The 19,360-nt window shown below is 35.3% G+C and overlaps 1 non-coding gene across 1 annotated transcript; it reads left to right on the top strand.

Moving 5' to 3' along the window:
- The first annotated feature begins 16,065 nt into the window (after positions 1–16,065).
- Positions 16,066–16,172, top strand: LOC127124130 (small nucleolar RNA R71). Its single transcript, XR_007803763.1, has one exon. It is a non-coding gene; the product is annotated as a small nucleolar RNA R71 (small nucleolar RNA).
- The last annotated feature ends 3,188 nt before the right edge of the window (positions 16,173–19,360 follow it).

Here is a 19,360-nt window from a genome sequence, read left to right as displayed (position 1 = left end):
TTAAAAATTCATAACTTCTTTATTTTTAATTATAAAAATATGGGTCCAATTGCATAATTTTCCCCTTAATTTCTAGTTTCTAAAAATGACTTTTAATATTTTTTATGATTCCATTTAATATTTTTTGTGAATTATTTACTTTCTGATTGTTTTTAATTCATTTAAAATGCTTTCCAATATTCAAAAATGCCAAAAATATTTTCTTAACATCTTTGAATGACGATGAATCTATGAAAAATATTCTCATCAATTTCTTAATTGATTTGAGATTTATTTGAGATTTTAGTTCAATTATGTTATTTTTTCTTCATTTTTAATTGTTTAAAATTAGTTTCTGTTTTCAAAAAATGATAAAAAAAAATGTCAAACCTTGTTTGACCATGTTAGACTTATGATGATCCAATTGGACTTTTCCAAGTTGATTTGAATTGGATTTGAAGTTTGACCTTTATTTGTTTATTTTAATTCAAGTATTATTTTAATTCCAAAAAATACCAAAAATATTTTTATTGTTTCTTGACTTCTAAGCTTCATCTCACTTCTGTTTACCATTGATTGATGTTGATTCCATTCATGTTTGATCAATGTGTGTGGGTTATGTCTTTTGAATTTCAATTATGTATATTCCATTTCTTCTTCTTATTCTTCCTTTTTCTTTTTGATCAATGTGTTAATGATTGGGGGTTAGCCTTGACATATGAGGGGCTTAACCTTCTTTGATCCAAATCAAATTCATCTTGATCAAAGATCAAGTGAATTGCTTTGCATTAGAGATAGGTTGCTTCTTGGTCAAGCAAAAAACCTAAATCCAAACAAGACCATTCTTCTTTTCTTTTGGCATGGCAAGTTGTAGGAGTTTGGCTTACTAGTCATGGTCTCTAACTTGTGTTTGTTTGCCTCTAGTTTTATTAACCGGCCTCAGATAGGTGTGACTACTACATTAGTCCACTTACGATTGCTTAACATAGCGCTAAATTGCCTTATGGCACACTAACACTAACTACTAATCACTAACTTTTAATTCAAGCATTTAATTTTTGCAATTTAATTTCTTGCTCATTAATTCATTTGTCTTTGCCCTTTTCTCACTTGAGCTCATGTTTATGTTAATGCAATTTGCCTTTTGCTCACTTGAGCACATTATTGTGTATATACCATTGTCTTGTGCTTGCTTTGTTTTTGTTTGTGTGAACCCAATGCAAATGGAGAAAGGACTTAGATTTAGGACCTTACCTATGCTAATGGAGTTTCAAGAGCAACTAGGCCTCATGCCTTTAGAATGCTAAATATGTTGAAGAGCAACTAGGCATCATGCTTTTAGAATGCTTAATCTTGAAGATGAATTGAAAGGATCCTAATTCTAAACTCACTCTTGTCCATTCTTTCTATTGCATTGTGGAACTTTTTTATTTGTATGTTGTTGTGATAGGGATCCCAAACTTGAGCCAATTAGAAGAACCATTGTCATGGACATCCAAGATAAGAGATACAAAAGCCAATTGGAAGATTCCTGGGAGCTTGATTGATATTTGCTTGATTACTTGAGTTATTTGCTTATTGCTTGCTAAATCCAAAGGAAAGGAGCAACTTGGATCATCTTTATGATCTCAAGAAGGGAACTCCAAGTGGTTTTATTTCTCTTCCCTCATCTTTGCATGTTTAGGATATAGCCATTCTCTTCTTCTCTCCACTCTAACCCAAGCCAAACTTTTGTGCAAACATTAACATTGTTTTCAAAACTAGAAACCAAGGCACTAAGCCTTTGATTTTTTTTAAACTCTTTTCATAACACTTATTTTTTAATTGAATCTTAAGTCAACTTTGACCTTACTTTGTGAATACTTTTCATTTGTAAATACAACTCACTCAATTGTTTATGTGGTTCCAATGACCATGTGTGTTAAAAGCTTTTCATAAACATTAGCTATTAGGTTTGAGTTACCCTATAGGTTGATATAATACTCACCTGTATCCTTAGTGATGGACTATAAGTCTTCCATGCTTATTATAGGGTTAACCCCTCACTAGCATGTTGAAGCTCTCCTCACATGGTGGATTTATGGTTCTAGTTTGAGTTTTCTCTCTTTGATAACAAAAGACCTTAAGGCTTTTGACCAATCAATTCACCAACTTCTTTTGAGATTTTTACCCCGAACTACGAGGTTTTGATCCTACTTTTTTGAGATGGTACGTAGGCAATGGGTTTATCCATTCAAACACCAATTATAAATAATTTGTATATTCTCTTCTCATCTCCCCAATCATTATTGCACAAATATTTTCACAAATACCAACCTACCTTACAACAATTGTAAAAAGGGCTCCCTTAGAGTACTAATGATGTTTTGGGTGCTTAAAACCTTCCCATTGCATAACAAACCCCCTTACCCAGATCTCTGACATTTTTATTAGTTTTTGATTTGATAAAACTTCTCGGTTTTTTTTCGCTTTCTAACCTTTCCTTTGGATAAATAGAAGTGCGGTGGCGACTCGAATTGTATGATTTACTTTTGATTTAGTCAATAAATCTAAAGGTAACGAATACCCCGCTACAGAAAAGTGGCGACTCTGCTGGGGAACGAACCCAGAATCTCTGGTTTCGCAAAATTTGTGGCAAGTCCGGCAGGAAACTGATATCTCATTTCAAGACAAAACTCATGACAACTTGTGATAACTCTAGGTTTTACCAAAACTGATGCCAACACATAGAACCAACACATTCTATAACTGAGATAATTTCTCACTCGTTCCGAGGTAAAATAATATAAAATAATGAGAATTTGATTACAAGAAGAATATATTTTTATGATAGACAAGTTTTATGTGACTTATATTTTAGATGTGCTGAAGAGACAAACACAACACAATGATGTACCGAGAAGTTATATAATAATTATTATAATTTTAAGATTTATTTTACAAATCTATAAGGGCCAACAATTAAAAATTAATAAAAGGTGAGGACACACTTTTATTTATAGATTATAAAGTTACAAAATAATTTATTAAAAATAATGAGGAGAAATATGGTAGAAATAATAAAGTTTGCTTATGTTGTGATTATACTATTCTTTCTATTTATTATTGGAACGAAAATTGAAGGTAAGTTTTATTTATTTATTTTAAATTTTCTTTTCTATTTCATACGTTGTATTTTATCTCATTTTAATAACCTTATTGTTTGTTTTTTAGTGCACCGGATAAATTCAAATGTTTTGATTATTGAGATTGTAAAATCAGAATTTATTGTCTGCCTCCTTTTAAAAAGAAAATGCATAAACAAAATTTATTGTAAATATATACTAGCGCATGAATTGCTTAATCCGATAAGATAAATAAATACCTTATGAGTTTACAAATTTATATTTTAATTGAGAGAACACACAAATACCTAATATATTTTATTTTATGTATTGCCATATGTCATTTGGATATTGTATTGTTACCCCCAATAAAATAATATTTTTTTAATTTTATTTCAAGAATCTAATAGTTGGGGATTTATACACTAGTATGATTGAAATGAAATCAAATAAGACAACAAATAATAATATTTTTATTGTCATTTCCTTTTTAATTTTAGAAAAAACTAATAATATTTTGATTGTCTTTTTCCGTTTTAAGGATGCACTTTTATTTATAAACTATAAAGATACAAAATAATTTATTAAAAATAACGAGGAGAAATATGGTAGAAATAATAAATTTTTCTTATGTTATGATTATATTATTCTTTCTATTTGAAAATTGAAGATAAGTTTTATTCATTCATTTGAAATTTTTTATTTATTTCATATGTTGTATTTTTTTATCATTTTAATAAGTTTATTTTGTATTTTTTATTGCAGCGGATAGATTCAATTGTTTTAATGATTTAGATTGTAAAAATAGAATTTATTGTCGGCCTCCTTTAAAAAGGAAATGCATAAACCAGAAATATTGTAAATGTGTACCACCACATATCGCATGAATTGCTTAATACCAGAAAATAAATAAATACCTTTATGTATACTAGCGCATTACTAGCACATGAATTGCTTAATCCCAGAAGATAAATAAATACCTTTATGAGTTTACAATTTTAGTTTTTAATTGAAAGACTCAAGAGAATACACAAACACCAAATATATTTTATGCTGTCATATGTCATTTGGATATTGTATTGTTACCCCCAACAATTTGATTTTTTTTAATTTTATTTCAAGAATCTAATAGTTGTGGATTTATATACTAGTATGATTATAGTGAAATGAAATAAGACAAAAAATAATAATATTTTTATTGTCTTTTCCTTTTTAATTTAAAAAAAAATTGATTGTCTTTTTCCCTTTTAATTTTAGAGAAATATTCATGACCTTCATTTATGCATATCACATTTTCTTTTTAATCCTGTCACCTCTCTGTATATTTAAAAACTAAATTGAAAATAATTCAAAATTTACTTATAATTTTATAATTCTATATTTATATAATAATATTGTAAAACAAGTGATCTTTCTCATTCTCAATTTATATTTCTCTTATTTTTTTAATAGTTACGGTGGCCTTGTTGAATTTTAAAAGATCTGAACCAATAAAATTTCAATACACATATAATAATAACCTTGGAAAAAACTATGGAAATATAATTAATTGTTTATTTTTATAATAACCTTTGGAAAAACTTATGGAGATTATAATTAAGTGTTTACTTTTGTATCTTGTAAGAGCATAACATTGATACTTTAGTAGATTTCGTTTCACTTATCATCTTTGTATTTTATTCATTCAAGACTTGTTAGTTCTTCTATTAATAATTTTCTTTCTTCGTGTCATAAATTTTTTTATCCAAACTTTACATGAGTCTCAAATAGAGGTTACATGTTAGTCAAGAAATTATGCGAAAAGGATGTGACCCTAGAACCCTATTCAAAACTGGAGAGAGCTAATATTCTCATTGCGGGCGAGTCGTCTACTCCCTATTATTATTTTTACTTGCCTGTTATCCTTATCCACGAGTTGGAGACTCTGGTCCCTTTTGCCTCTTTTAAGTCAGACTTTCTGGTGATTATTTACATCGCCCCTTCCCAGATTACCCCAAGGTATGGAGCATTCTTATGGTTTTTGATCGTGACTTAGTAAGTCTATGTGAATTGTGACTGCAAGTGCACAGTCCTATCGCGTAGTTTTAAAGATTATCGAATCCATAAGGACTAATAATCGAACGTATCATTATCTAATGTTGTTATGTAAATTTAAGGCTGATGATTGTTCTAAGATTGGAGGGATGAAGAGAAATAACTATAATGTAAATAGAATAAAGATATGAGATATAGGGGATATTGGTATGTAATACATCAAACTTCAGGGATTCGATAGATAGTTGGTGAAATCTTATTGCTGAAATATTATTGGTTAAAATATTCTTCAGTAGAAATTATTTAAAGAAAGGACTTAGTCTCACACTCTTGTTTTTAATGACTCTGGCCATACTCCTAAACCAGAATGCTTGGCTCTCGCGGTCTCATTTTGAATTTAAAAGTAATTTTTGAATATAAATAAAGTCTAATTAATCCTAAAACGCTCTCGATGTGTTTAGGATTAATGCCTAGTTTCAGATATCTGGTTAAAATCTCAAACTCTCGTTCTTGTTGACCGTAACCTTAGTTTGTTTTGTACACTCGTATGAAAAACAGTTTGATTAAAATAAGAAACTAAAACCGGAAAAATAAGTTTTATAAAAACTAACACTAATTATTTATTGAATCACATTGTTTCGATGGTCTTTACATACCGATGCCTAAGGGTTTATCCAAACATGGATCCGGTAACAAACATGGTATTTGGGAAATTAAACATACAATAAGACATAAATAAATAAAACAGTAATCAAAATAAAACCTGGATTGCGAATTAAAAACTGGAACTGAATCTTGATTTTTTTATTAAAATAATTCTGGCAGGCTTTGGCAATGAATAAACCTTACAATTGAATCCCAAATGCGTAAATAATAAGCCGCAATAGTCCCCGCTATGGAAAAACGATCACTTTTACAAAGTAAGAAAACAGCCTAGAAAACTAAAAGAAAAAAAATAAATGCTGAAAAAATAATCATCGCTTGAAAACTGCAAGAAGAGAGCATCGTGCGAGTCTGAGATGTCTCCTTTTATATATTTTTCATAATCCCTAAGTTGTAGCAAGGTGGGTAGATTCGTGGCTAAAAAGGTGAAGAAAAATATGGAAGACTAGGTTATGGCGGTTGCCATAACCCTAACCTTTGAATGAGTGGCGAGCGCCATGTTTTTAGCAACTGAACGCCACTTCTTAAGGCTTTGTGGCGGGCGCCACCTATTCCTTGGGCCAATGTGGCAGGCGCCACACTCCCTAGATAATGGGCGCCACAATCCCATTTGCTTTGGTGGCTCATTATCTCTATAAAAGCTTCATTTTCTTCTCTTCTTCTTTCCTTTTTCTTTCCTTTTTGTTAATTTCCATTTTGCTTGTGGTAAATCCTTTTAATCGATAAATACCTGCAATAAACATAAAATATTGTGTAATAATAAGCGTTAATCAAGTAAAAAGCAATGCATATGGAGCCAAAAATACGATACGTTTTCGCGTTATCAAACTCCCCCATACTTAAACCTTTGTTTGTCCTCAAGCAAATGCCGCGTACATGAATAAAAAAGTTTTGTAAAATACTTGCAACATATATTATCAAGACTCGTAGAAAACACAATTGCATTCGGATACTCATTCTAGTCTATAAACTTTACTTTGGTTCAAAATGATATTAACAGGTACTCACTTCCACACTAAGGGTATCGTTGGAACACATAGTCGCACTGTTGCAACCATACGTCTCCCTCCTATACAAACCAATCTGAATCATGTTGTCATGCCTAAGCCTACCTTACTAAACCTTCTTTTCATCCTTTTTCATTATGGCGCAATCACATTAAGCTCGTTATCCTTTCACATTCATAGCAAGATAGTGTGTTAGTGACTATGATATCATCATTATTTCTTTCTTTCTTTTTCGCACTTTGGCTCAAATAACAGTTGAAGATGGTTATACCGTTGGGATAAATGATCGGGTGAGGGTCACCTAACTTATAAGGAGCAACATTTTTCATACATTTCATAATATTTTCTTCTTTTAAGCCTGAAATCATACACTTATTTGCATCGACTTCTTGCGTAGTGTGTGCTTAGGGTGGTGTTGACTGCTAGATAAACTACTTAAGGAAATATTAAAGGATAGAATTTAAGGATATGGCATGACAAGTACTCGAATCGATCTTATACTTGGGAGATTTAAGGTGTTAAAATGATACCAATCTTATAAAGTTTTTCCAAATCTCTAGAATTCAACATCTGTTTGATTTATAGGTTAGAATTTTCAAAAGGTGTACTGTATCTCTAAGTCTAGAATTTTGCAAAAAAATTGTATGACTTAAGTAAATAGGAGAATTAGTAAATAACGGAAACCACACATAAAGACTCGACAACACATTGATATTTAACTCGACTAACACTTTAACAAAAATTAAAATAACCACACAAAAAATAAAATAACTAAAGGAAATAACAATAATTTAAATCTAACTAGAAAGCGGTAAATAAAAAGCGGTAAAGCTTCCTCCCCCATACTTAAATTTTGCACTGTCCCCAATGCAACGACATAATATAGGAAAGAAAGGTAGAACCTGGGTATCCTGCTACTTGCGCCTTCTGCCACGTGTACGTGCACGTCCACCGTTTCCTGGATAGTGAGGTGGCATGTAGTTCTGGAGATCTTCCACACGCATTGTCAATGTTGCCATTTCATCAATCAAGCCATACATGTTTTGTTCGGTTCTGAAGGCATAGTCGTGCTGATCATGCTGCATTTGGCGAAGGATTTGCATCATTTTAGTTTGCTGAGCTTCCATGTTTTGGATCTGTAGGTCGCGCTGAGCGTCTAATTTGCTACGTCGCAGCAGTTCAGCATAAATCTCATCAAGAGTGGCTGGTGCCACATTTCTTCTTGGTCTTTGACTAGAAGATGTACCTGCAACATTTTCAAAGGACATGTATGTGGTGTGTGGGTCAGTAGCGGGAGCAGTTTTCTCTGGAATATGATCCTCATCGGTGTCCCCGCCAGCAGCTACATTCTCAGGAATGTACGCGGGGACTTGGTTAGGCACCAGATCATTAGTATAACAATAACTATTCGGGTTGCGTACATCTGTGCGATTTGGATTTGGGAGGATAAAATCTTGTAACACATTATTAATAATTATTAAATTAAATTTACCATCACTCCTTCGTTTTACTAGTTTCATGCTTCTGACCATGTCAATGTCAATGGCATGATGCGGGAGCGGGGTTAGCCTGGTGAATTTTTCTTTGAGTCCTAGGACTCTGGCTATGGAGGTTATTAAACCTCCAAAAATAATCGGCCCTCACTTCACATTGACAATGGTCTGCATGTGAGATAGCATAAAAGAGACGGTATTCACCTTTTGTGGCAAAAATGTGGCGAACAAATAAAAGAGTTATTTTTCATTCACCTTGTTAGAGTTTGCTCGGCCAAAAATGGTGCACGCCAATATTTGGCGGAAATATAGAATAGTGGGGTTTTGAATTAAAGTGGCTTTGTTTTCCTCAAAACTATGGGTTACTGTACCGGTTATTGCCCTCCAAAATGGTTGGAAGGCGCGTTGCCAACCCTCATTATCCGGGACCTCACTTACTACGCCATCCCCATGGGGGAAATGTAGCAGGTCCTCTAGTCGGGAAAATGTAAGGGCATATTCGATGTTAAATAAACGAAACTGGACAGTCCCACTGGAGCAGTTTGTGTTAGGTGTGAGACTAAAAATTAACGAGCTTAGGAATTCTAGTGTTAATTGAGCATAGACAGGGTCCTTGAGAGATAGAAAATAATTTAAATTTAAAGTGTCTAGCATATAGTTAACACTATCTAGAATTCCTAAAGCAAATAAATAGGGTTCAACGGCGTACCTTGTTGATTCAATCTTTCTTGCACTGAGAGACATTTACATCTCCTCTTGTAATTCGTCTGGCTCGTCGTTTCTGAACACTATTTCGTATTCCCTCATCTGTGCCATAATGAATTTCACACTCTTTGTGTAATGTAGTGAGAATAGAGCAAGAGATGAGAGAAATATGTAAATGACAGGTGTGGTTTTTTGAGGTAATGTTGGTGGTTTATATAAAGGTGATGGTGGTTGGAAAATTAATTGGTAAATAAATTGCATTTATGTCTTGGTCAAAGAGTTGTCGAAAGTGGTTGAATGTCATTAAGGCATTGTCTTGCATGCAAAGGACAACACCATAAAGTCATATGAATGGTCAAAATACACAGCATGCGCGTGCAGGCTTGTGTAGTGGCTTGCGCCACTTTTGGTGTTGGTGGCGAGCGCCATTATGGGCCCTGTGGCGGGTGTCACAGCCCTCACATGGGCGCCACAACTGTGTGTGGCTGGCGCCACATGCAGTATGCTTTCCCATGTGTGTGCCTTTATTTTATTTGACCATAGAATTTTAATGGAATTTAGTTTACCGGTAGTATATAGTGTATGAGAATAATAAACATGATATAGTGGAATGGAATTTAATTGCAAAATTGACGAATAAAAGAATGGAGTAGACGGGAAAAGATGACATAATTTGTCTACTGGAATAAAAAGAAATGAAGTAATTAAATAAATCCCAATGTGTAAAAGCAAATAACAATAAAATTCCAAGCAAGAAAATAAAATAAAAGTCTGTAAATCGGTAATTCAAATAAATTAGCCATTACGGCGGCTGCTGGTAGGAGGAGCGAACGAGTAGAAGTGTTGGTAAATGTGATCCAGGTTCTCTGTCACTACATTCATAAAGCTGTGGAATTCCACAAGTAGGGTGTTCAGCTCGCCTCTCAGATTGGCGACATCTGTCTTAACAGCTTCGATGGCAGCAACATGATCGGTGAGAGGTGCAGCAGGCATAACTGGGGCATGTGATTCAGCATCAGAGAGATAATTGTCAAAGTGGTCGTAGATTTGGGGTGTCTCAGGAGGAGAAGGTGGTGCATCTGGTGGTCCATCAAAATCATAAAGGAAGTTGTTCCTATCATGTACACTCGTCCTAGGGTCTGGCAGGGTAAACAGGTGTACTATTTCACGGTTGATTAGAAATTCAAACACATATGGACCTAGGTTCCTAATGATACCGGTGTTGAAGAAAAAGTCAATATTCATTGGTCGTATTCCACCTAAAGGGGTAAGCCTGATAAGTGGTTGTCTCAGTCCGATGGCATTTGCTATCATGGTCACTAAGCCTCCCACTAAGATTGGTTCATAGTCCTCTTGTGCCATACGGTACAGATTAGTTATCATAAATGTAGCAGCGTTAACAGGTCGGGCCTGTGATGCGCAATACATTATGAAGAGTTCGTCTTTGGACACAAAGGTTTTGTTCTATTCCTTTCCAAACAAGGTGTGAGCTAGGATCTTATGGAAGTAACGAATCGCAAGGTTATGGGTGTTCTCTGAATGCATAAGGTCTGGCTCAGGATGGTCATTTCCTGTGATGCTACCCCAAAAGAGATCTAATTGATGGTCTACAGGTCTGTCTTCCTGGGTAATGGTAAAGGTATCAGGACCATTAGGGTATCCTAGGAGTTCATCCATTTCTCTGTGGGTGTAGCGGTAATCCATATCAAACAATCTAAAGGTGATAAGGCCTTTGTTAAGTCCAATACCATGGTTTGGCAGGTGCACTAGGGAGCTTAGGAATTCTAAAGTCAACCTACTGTAGGAACTAAATTTTCTCTTGATAGAAAAGGTGTCCCAGCCTAGTAGGTTAATTAGGAATGTAACATTGTCTCTTATACCTAGTTTTGTCATGGTGCGTCCATCAGGGTATAAGGTTAGTGTCATTTCTCTCTGAGCTAGAGCCTCAAAACGTCTCTTTTGAGCTCTGCCTCTGAAGACTATATCCATGTAATCTACTTGTTACATTGTGATAGTCAGTAGCTAGATAAAATCAAGTAGATAATAGCATTAAGTTAGTAATGGTCAATAATACAGAAAGGTACCGATTAACTTTATGAGAAATAACTAAAGAAGAGAACAAAGAAATGAAAATTAAGCAGTAGTAATAATTATAAATTTTGTGATGAAATTAAATAGTTAAAGACAGCGTGTGGGTTGTCTCCCACCAAACACTTTGTTTATTGTCGTAAGCTCGACAGAAATAGGATAGGTATTATTCTTTCGAATGAGCGTGAGGCTCTGCAAGCTTAAGATTTGCAATGAAATCATTGTTATCACTGATGTGGTAATGTTTCAAACGTTGGTCGTTTACTATTAATGGTTTGCTTGTTTTTCCTTTTATCTCTATTATTCCATTCAGAAAGATATTGGTAATTTCGAATGGACCAGACCATATAGAATGAAGTTTTCCGGGAAAGAGTCTGAGGCGGGAGTTAACCAGGAGTACTTTGTCACCTTCCTTAAACTCTTTCCTTAATATGTGATTGTCGTGCCATTTTTTTGTTCTTTCTTTATAGATTCGAGAATTCACATACGCATCTAGTCTAAGTTCTTCTAGTTCATGGATAGCTAATATTCTTTTTTCGCATGCGGCAGTGTAATTGAGATTAAGGGTCTTAATGGCCCAATATGCTTTATGTTCTAATTCTACCGGCAGATGACATCATTTTCCATAAACTAGCTTAAATGGTGTGGTTTCTATTGGGGTCTTATAAGCTGTCTTATATGCCCACATGGCTTCTGGTAATTTTGAAGACCAATCTTTCCGAGAGGTGGCAACTGTCTTTTCTAAGATTTGTTTAATTTCTCGGTTTGATACTTCTACTTGCCCACTCGTCTGTGGGTGGTAAGGTGTTGCTACACGGTGCGGGACTCCATATTTCAGTAATAGCTTTTCAAAAATCCTTGAAATAAAGTGGGAGCCACCGTCACTGATGACAAGACTCGACACTCCGAATCTAGGGAAGATTATTCGCTTAAAGAGTCTAATTACCACTCGTGTGTCATTCGTTGGAGAGGTTATGGCCTTAATCAATTTTGATACGTAATCGACCGCAACAAGGATATAATTGTTACCAAAAGAGGATGGGAAAGGTCTCATAAAATCGATTCCCCAAACATTGAAGACTTCTACTTCCAAAATGCCTTTAAGCGGCATTTCTTCGCGTCTAGATATGTTGCCAGTGCATTGACACTGGTCGCAATTTATGATCGTGATGGGGACATCTATCCATAGAGTGGGCCAAAAGAGGCCAGCTTGCAAGATCTTAGCGCAAGTCTTCGAGGTGCTTACATGTCCTCTATAGGGAGAAGAATGACAGTGGGAAATTACGTTTTCTACCTCATCTTCTGGGACACATCGACGGAAAATACCGTCGGTGCCTCTCTTGAAAAGTAGAGGCTCATCCCAATAGTAGTGTTTAAGACCGTGGAAGAATTTTTTCTTTTGTTGGTAGGTCAAGTCTGGCGGAAGCACCCTAGTTGCTAAGTAGTTGACGAAGTCAGCGTACCATGGTCGTTTGGTTTGGGTGTAGATTGCTTCCACTACTTTGTTTGTTCTGGTATCCTTATGGGTTAACACATCTTTAGCTGTATAGCTTTCCATTTGGGCTATGAGTCTTTCGTATGGAAAATCATCATTTATAGGCACTCGTTCAGGTTCAATACCTTCCATTCTTGACAATTGATCGGCCACGATGTTTTTAGTGCCCCTTTTATCCTTGATTTCTAGGTCAAACTCTTGTAATAGTAAGATCCACCTTAGGAGTCTTGGTTTGGCATCTTTTTTGTTTAACAGGTACCTAATTACAGCATGATCGGTATAGATAATTATCTTTGCTCCTACTAGGTAGGAATGAAATTTATCCAGAGCGAACACTACGACTAAAAGTTCCTTTTCTGTGGTGGCATAGTTCATTTGTGTAGGGTCTAGGGTTCTACTTGCATAGTATATTGCATGAATTTTATTATCCTTTCTTTGTCCTAAGACTGCGCCTACAACATTGTCACTAGCATCACACATGATTTCAAAAGGTAATCTCCATTTGAGATGTTGCATGATAGGTGCGGTTATAAGAGTTGTTTTCAGTTTTTCAAACGCCGCTAGGCATTTGTCGTCAAAGATGAATTCAGCGTCTTTCATCAATAAGCCGGTCAGTGGTTTGGTGATTTTTGAGAAATCTTTAATGAATCTCCAGTAGAAACTGGCGTGTCCTAAGAAGCTTCATATTTCTCTTACGGTTTTTGGGAGCTGGAGGTTTTCTATAACTTCTATTTTAGCCTTGTCGACTTCAATCCCCTTGTCGGATACTATGTGTCCGACCATAATTCCTTGTCGGACCATGAAATGACATTTTTCCCAGTTTAGAACTAGGTTCACTTTTACGCATCTTTTTAGTACCATTTCAAGATTCGATAAGCAGCCTTCAAATCTATGTTCGCATACGGAGAAATCATCCATGAAGACTTCCATGATGTCATCTATGAAATCAGCAAAAATTGACATTATGCATCTTTGGAATGTTGCGGGAGCGTTACACAGTTCGAATGGCATTCATCGGTAGGCGAATGTACCATAGGGGCATGTGAAGGCCGTTTTCTCTTGGTCGTCGGGATGAATAGGAATTTGGAAAAATCCCGAATAACCATCTAGGTAGCAGAAGTGAGAATGCTTAGCCAATCCTTCAAGCATTTGATCAATACACGGTAAAGGAAAATGATCCTTCCGAGTACTTTATTTAATTTTCTATAATCAATACACATTCTACTTCCAGTAACCACTCTTTTTGCTATAGATTCTCCTTTTTCATTATTCATAACTATGACGCCTCCCTTCTTTGGTACGACATGTACTGGGCTGACCCATTGACTATCGGATATCGGGTAGATAATACCTGTTTCTAACAGCTTTTGCACTTCTTTCTTTACTACATCACTTAGAATGGGATGTATCCTTCTTTGATGCTCTCTAGAGGTCTTACTGTCTTCCTCTAGCATTATGCGATGCATGCATATGGAAGGGCTTATTCCTTTTAGATCTGAGATATTGTAGCCTAAAGCAGTTAGGTATTTTCTCAAAACGTGTAGAAGCTTTTCGGTCTCTATCTTCCCTAAGTCTGCATTTACTATTACAGGTCGCTCAAGTTCAGTGTCTAGGAATTCGTACCTTAGATTTTTGGGTAACGTCTTAAGTGCTAGGGTTGGTTTCTTTGGGCAAGGCATATGATCGGGCGTTAGTGCTAGGCATTCGCTTAGGTTGTCATCTTGGTATTCCTTACTTAAATTTTCATCTTCAAAAGTAGGAGGCCTTGGAATTTTTAGTATTTCGGAGTATGATGTTTGTTTATTCTCCATCTCTCTTATGCATTCGTCGACGACATCTAGTACATAACAGGTATCGTCTATAGTTGGTGCCTTTAGGAATTGCGTCAAAATGAATTTGACCTTTTCCTCACCAACTTCGAAGGTTAGCTTGCCTTTCTTAACATCTATAATAGATCTGGCTGTAACTAAGAATGGTCTTCCTAATATGATAGAGATGTCGGAATCCTCTTTTATATCCATGATTATAAAATCAATAGGAATATAGAATTGTCCTATGCGCACCGAAACATTTTCTAGCATACCTACGGGAAATTTAACAGAACGATCTGCCAGTTGTACGGATATCCTCGTAGGTCTTAGTTCTCCCATTTTTAGCCTTTCACATATGGACCATGGCATTAAACTAATATTGGCTCCTAAGTCGCATAGTGCTTTATCGATGACAAACTTTCCGATTACAAGGGTATGGAGAAACTACCTGGGTCTTTCAGCTTAGGAGGCATATTGTTTTGTATTATGGCGCTACACTCAGCAGTAAGTGTAACGGTTTCGTTATCCTCTATCTTCTTCTTGTTATATAAGATTTCTTTGAGAAACTTAGCATATGAGGGCACTTGAGTTATGGCTTCTGTAAAGGATATTGTGATATTCAATTGTTTTAGAAGCTCTACAAATTATTTAAATTTCCTTACACTTTTAGATTTAACAAGTCTTTAAGGATAAAAGACAGGGGGTTTATACGGTGGTGGAGGCACACAAGGTTCTTATTTCTCTACGACCTTTTCGTTTTTATCTTCCTCTTGTTCGTCTTCCTTCTCAGTTACCTTACCTGGGTCTTGATGCATGGATGGGTTTTGAGTTCTAGAGTCGGCCGGTCCATCTAGTTCTGTCCCACTTCGTAGTATAATAACATTTGCACGACCTTTCGGGTTTGGTTGCGGCTGTCCAGGAAATGTGCCTGCAGGAGCAACAGTAGGTGCTTGTTATTGAGCCACTTGCGAGATTTGTGTTTCCAACATTTTGTTATGGGTGGCAAATGCATCTACCTTGTTTGATAACTGCTTGATTTTCTCACTAGTGTGTATGTTTTGATTTAGGAAATCCTTATTTGTTTGGGCTTGGGTAGCTATAAAGTTTTCCATCATTATTTCTAAGTTTGATTTCCTAGGAGCATTTTGAGTATTTGTGGCAGCTTTATGATATCCTGGTGGTACAAGAGGTGCTTGGTTAGATGCATACAATGAATTATTGTTTTTGTATGAAAAGTTAGGATGGTTCTTCCAACCTGGGTTTTAGGTATTTGAGTAAGGGTTTCCTTGAGCATAGTTCACCTGGTCTGTGTGGGTTCCTGTCAAGAGTTGACATTCTGGGGCAGTATGCCCTTGAACTCCGCATATCTCACAGTTTGGTGCTACAACATGCACGGCGGCTGCTGGTTTTATGGTCAAGCTCTCTATCTTTTGAGTCAGAGCATCTACCTTGGCGTTGACGTGGTCAAGACTACTTAATTCGTACATGTCGATCTTCGATTGAGGTTTCTATATAGAGTTTCTTTTTCTTCCCCATTGGTAATGGTTCTGGGCCATACTTTCGATGAGTTGATAGGCCTCGTTGTATGGTTTATCCATCAGTGCGCCACCTGCGGCGGCGTCTATTGTCAATCTTGTATTGTACAAGAGACCGTTATAAAAGGTGTGAATGATCAGCCATTCTTCTAGACCGTGATGTGGACAAAGCCTCATCATATCTTTGTATATCTCCCAAGCTTCAAAGAGTGGTTCATTATCCTTTTGTTTAAACCCGTTTATTTGGGCTCTTAGCATAATCGTCTTACTAGATGGGAAATATCGGGCTAAGAAGACTTTCTTCAACTCGTTCCACGTAGTGACAGAGTTGGATGATAGACACGGGAGCCAAGCTCTAGGTCTAGCTCTATCTCTTAATGAAAATGGGAAAAGGCGGAGTCTTATAGCTTCTGGGCTGACACCATTCGCTTTCACCATGTCTGCGTATTGCAAAAATACTGACAAGTGTAGGTTCGGGTCCTCCATGGGACTACCTGAAAACTGGTTTTGTTGTACGGTTGACAACAGTGAAGGCTTTAGCTCAAAATTGTTGGTTTCGGTCGCAGGGGCAGCGATGTTGTTATGTGGTTCATCCTATGAAGGGATTGCATAATACTTAAGAGGACGATTTTGCACTCTTGCGGCCATCTCTGGTTAAATAATTGATTTAGAAGTAGGAATGTTAAGGTCAGGAAGATTTAGCTTGATACGATGTTCCCGTATCAAGTCTCGTATCCGGCGTTCTAATCTAATTTGACGCTCGGGTTCGTCGAATTGTAGTTTTAATTTCTCGCCTTGAGAGTGAGTACTTGGCATACACTCGACAAATGTAGAAAGGGAAAAAGAATTGTTTTCCTTAGTCTATATTGGGAAACACTAGAGTTACGATATCGACTAAATTAGTCCCCGGCAACGGTGCAAAAAACTTGATTGTGACTTAGTAAGTCTATGTGAATCGTGACGGCAAGTTCATAGTCCTATCAGGTAGTTTTAAAGATTATCGAACCCACAAGGACTAATAATCGAACGTATCGTTATCTATTGTTGTTATGTAAATCTAAGGTTGATGACCGTTCTAAGATTGGATGGATGAAGAGAAATAACTATAACGTAAATAGAATAAAGATATGAGATATAGGGGATATCGGTATGTAATACATCAAACTTCGGGGATTCGATAGATAATTGGTGAAATCTTATTGGCTAAAATATTCTTCAGTAGAAAGTATTTATAGAAAGGACTTAGTCTCACACTCTCATTTTTATTGACTCTGACCATACTCCTAAACCCGAATGCTTGGCTCTCGCGGTCTCATTTTGAAATTAAAAGTAAGTTTTGAATATAAATAAAGTCTAATTAATCCTAAAGCGCTCTCGCTGTGTTTAGGATTAATGCCTAGTTTAAGCTATTTGGTTAAAATCTCAAACTCTTGTTCTTGTTGATTGTAACCTTAGTTTGTTTTGTACTCTCGTACGGAAAACAGTTTGATTAAAATAAGAAACTAAAACCGGAAAAATAAGTTTTATAAAAACTAACACCAATTATTTATTGAATCCTGTCGTTTCGACGGTCTTTACATACTGATACCTAAGGATTTAGCTGGACATGGATCCGGTAATAGACATGGTATTTGGGAAATTAAATATGCAATAAGGAATAAATAAGTAAAACAGTAATCAAAATAAATCCTGGATTGCGAATTAGGAACTGGAACTAAATCTTGATCCTTCAATTAAAATAATTTCGGCAGGCTTTGGCAATGAATAAACCTTACAATTGAATCCCAAATGCGTAAATAATAAGCCACAATAGTCCCCGATATGGAGAAACTATCACTTTTACAAAGAAAGAAAACTGCCTAGAAAACAAAAAGAAAAAAAATAAATGCTGAAAAAATAATTGTCGCTTGAAAACTGGAAGAAGAGAGCGTCGTGCGAGTCTGAGAGGTCTCCTTTCATATACTTTTCACAATCCCTAAGTTGTAGCAAGGTGGGTAGATTCTTGGTTAAAAATGTGGAGAAAAAGATAGAAGACTAGGTTGTGGCGGTTGCCACAACCCTAGCCTTTGAATGAGTGGCGAGCGCCACCTTTTTAGCAACTGAACGCCACTTCTTAAGACTTGGTGGCGGGCGCCACCTATTCCTTGGGCCAATGTGACGGGCGCTATACTCCCTAGATAATGGGCGTCACAAGCCCATTTGCTTTGGTGACCCATTATATCTATAAAAGCTTCATTTTCTTCTTTTTTTTCTTTCATTTTTCTTTCCTTTTTGCTATTTTCCATTTTGCTTGCGGTAAACCCTTTTAATCGATAAATACACGCAATAAACATAAAATACTGCGTAATAATAAGCGTTAATCAAGTAAAAAGCAATGCATATGGAGCCAAAAATATGATACGTTTTTGCGTTATCAGTTTTCCATATAATATTTTGTAACATGGCGCACCCTCCCCACTTTTGGGTGATCCTTTCCTTCTTTAGCATAAAGATTCTTCCCAAAAGTGGTTAGATAATGTTGTAAGCTCTACTAGGAAGACATTTATTGGAACCCTACGTAGACCCATATGAGATTTGGAAAGATAGGTTTATGTAGGTGATGAGCGCCCCTCACTTCCCTTTATCATAGACATTGGATCCCCAACTTATCAAATGGATAGATTCAAGCGCTCTTCCCCCCATTGAACAAGAGGTGATTGATATTTATAGTTTCTTTCAGAATTTTTCTTTGTTTTTTTTTCTTCTAATTTTCAAAAATAAAAACAAAAAAAACCAAAACTTTTAAAATCTATTTTAGTATTTTGTTTTTAAAACTCTTAAATAGAGAATTGTTTTTAAAAAAATAGTTCTGTAAAATTAGACTACCAAACAAATTTTATTATTTTTAGATTTTAAAAAATAAAAAATAATTTTACAAAATCAAATCAAACAATCCCTAATTCTTTCAATTTTTTCTCACACTCAAACACAAACTAATTTATTTTCATCTCTTTAAAATTATACCATCAGAATTCACTATATATTACTTCTATAATTCATTGGGTGTTCTTCAAAACGATGTATTTCATATCGGAGTAAAAAATTCTCAAGTGTTTAAAGGATGCTCTTATCTCAATGTGTTGTTCCAAACAATGAACATCCTCCTTAAGTCACAACAGTGTTTGTATTTAACATTTTAATAATCGATAAATCTTTCTAAAAAGAACAAATTATATATAGTTTTTAAATTTGTTATTGAATTAATATTAATTCTTGTGTGTCTACTTATTTATCTTGCCCCTAGTTTTATAACTTTTTTCATGTTAATATTTTTAACTAAAATGTTTCAAATGACTATATTTATATTGTTTTCAGTGTTTAAACATAACCTTTAAAAAAAGATTTTCGATGAAATTTTTAAAAATAATTTTGTTAAACAACAAATATAGTTTATTCTTATGTGTATT

Source organism: Lathyrus oleraceus, chromosome 2, assembly GCF_024323335.1.
Source record: "Lathyrus oleraceus cultivar Zhongwan6 chromosome 2, CAAS_Psat_ZW6_1.0, whole genome shotgun sequence".
In the NCBI taxonomy this organism is placed as follows: Eukaryota; Viridiplantae; Streptophyta; class Magnoliopsida; order Fabales; family Fabaceae; genus Lathyrus; species Lathyrus oleraceus.
This window is presented reverse-complemented; position numbering and strand designations above follow the sequence as displayed.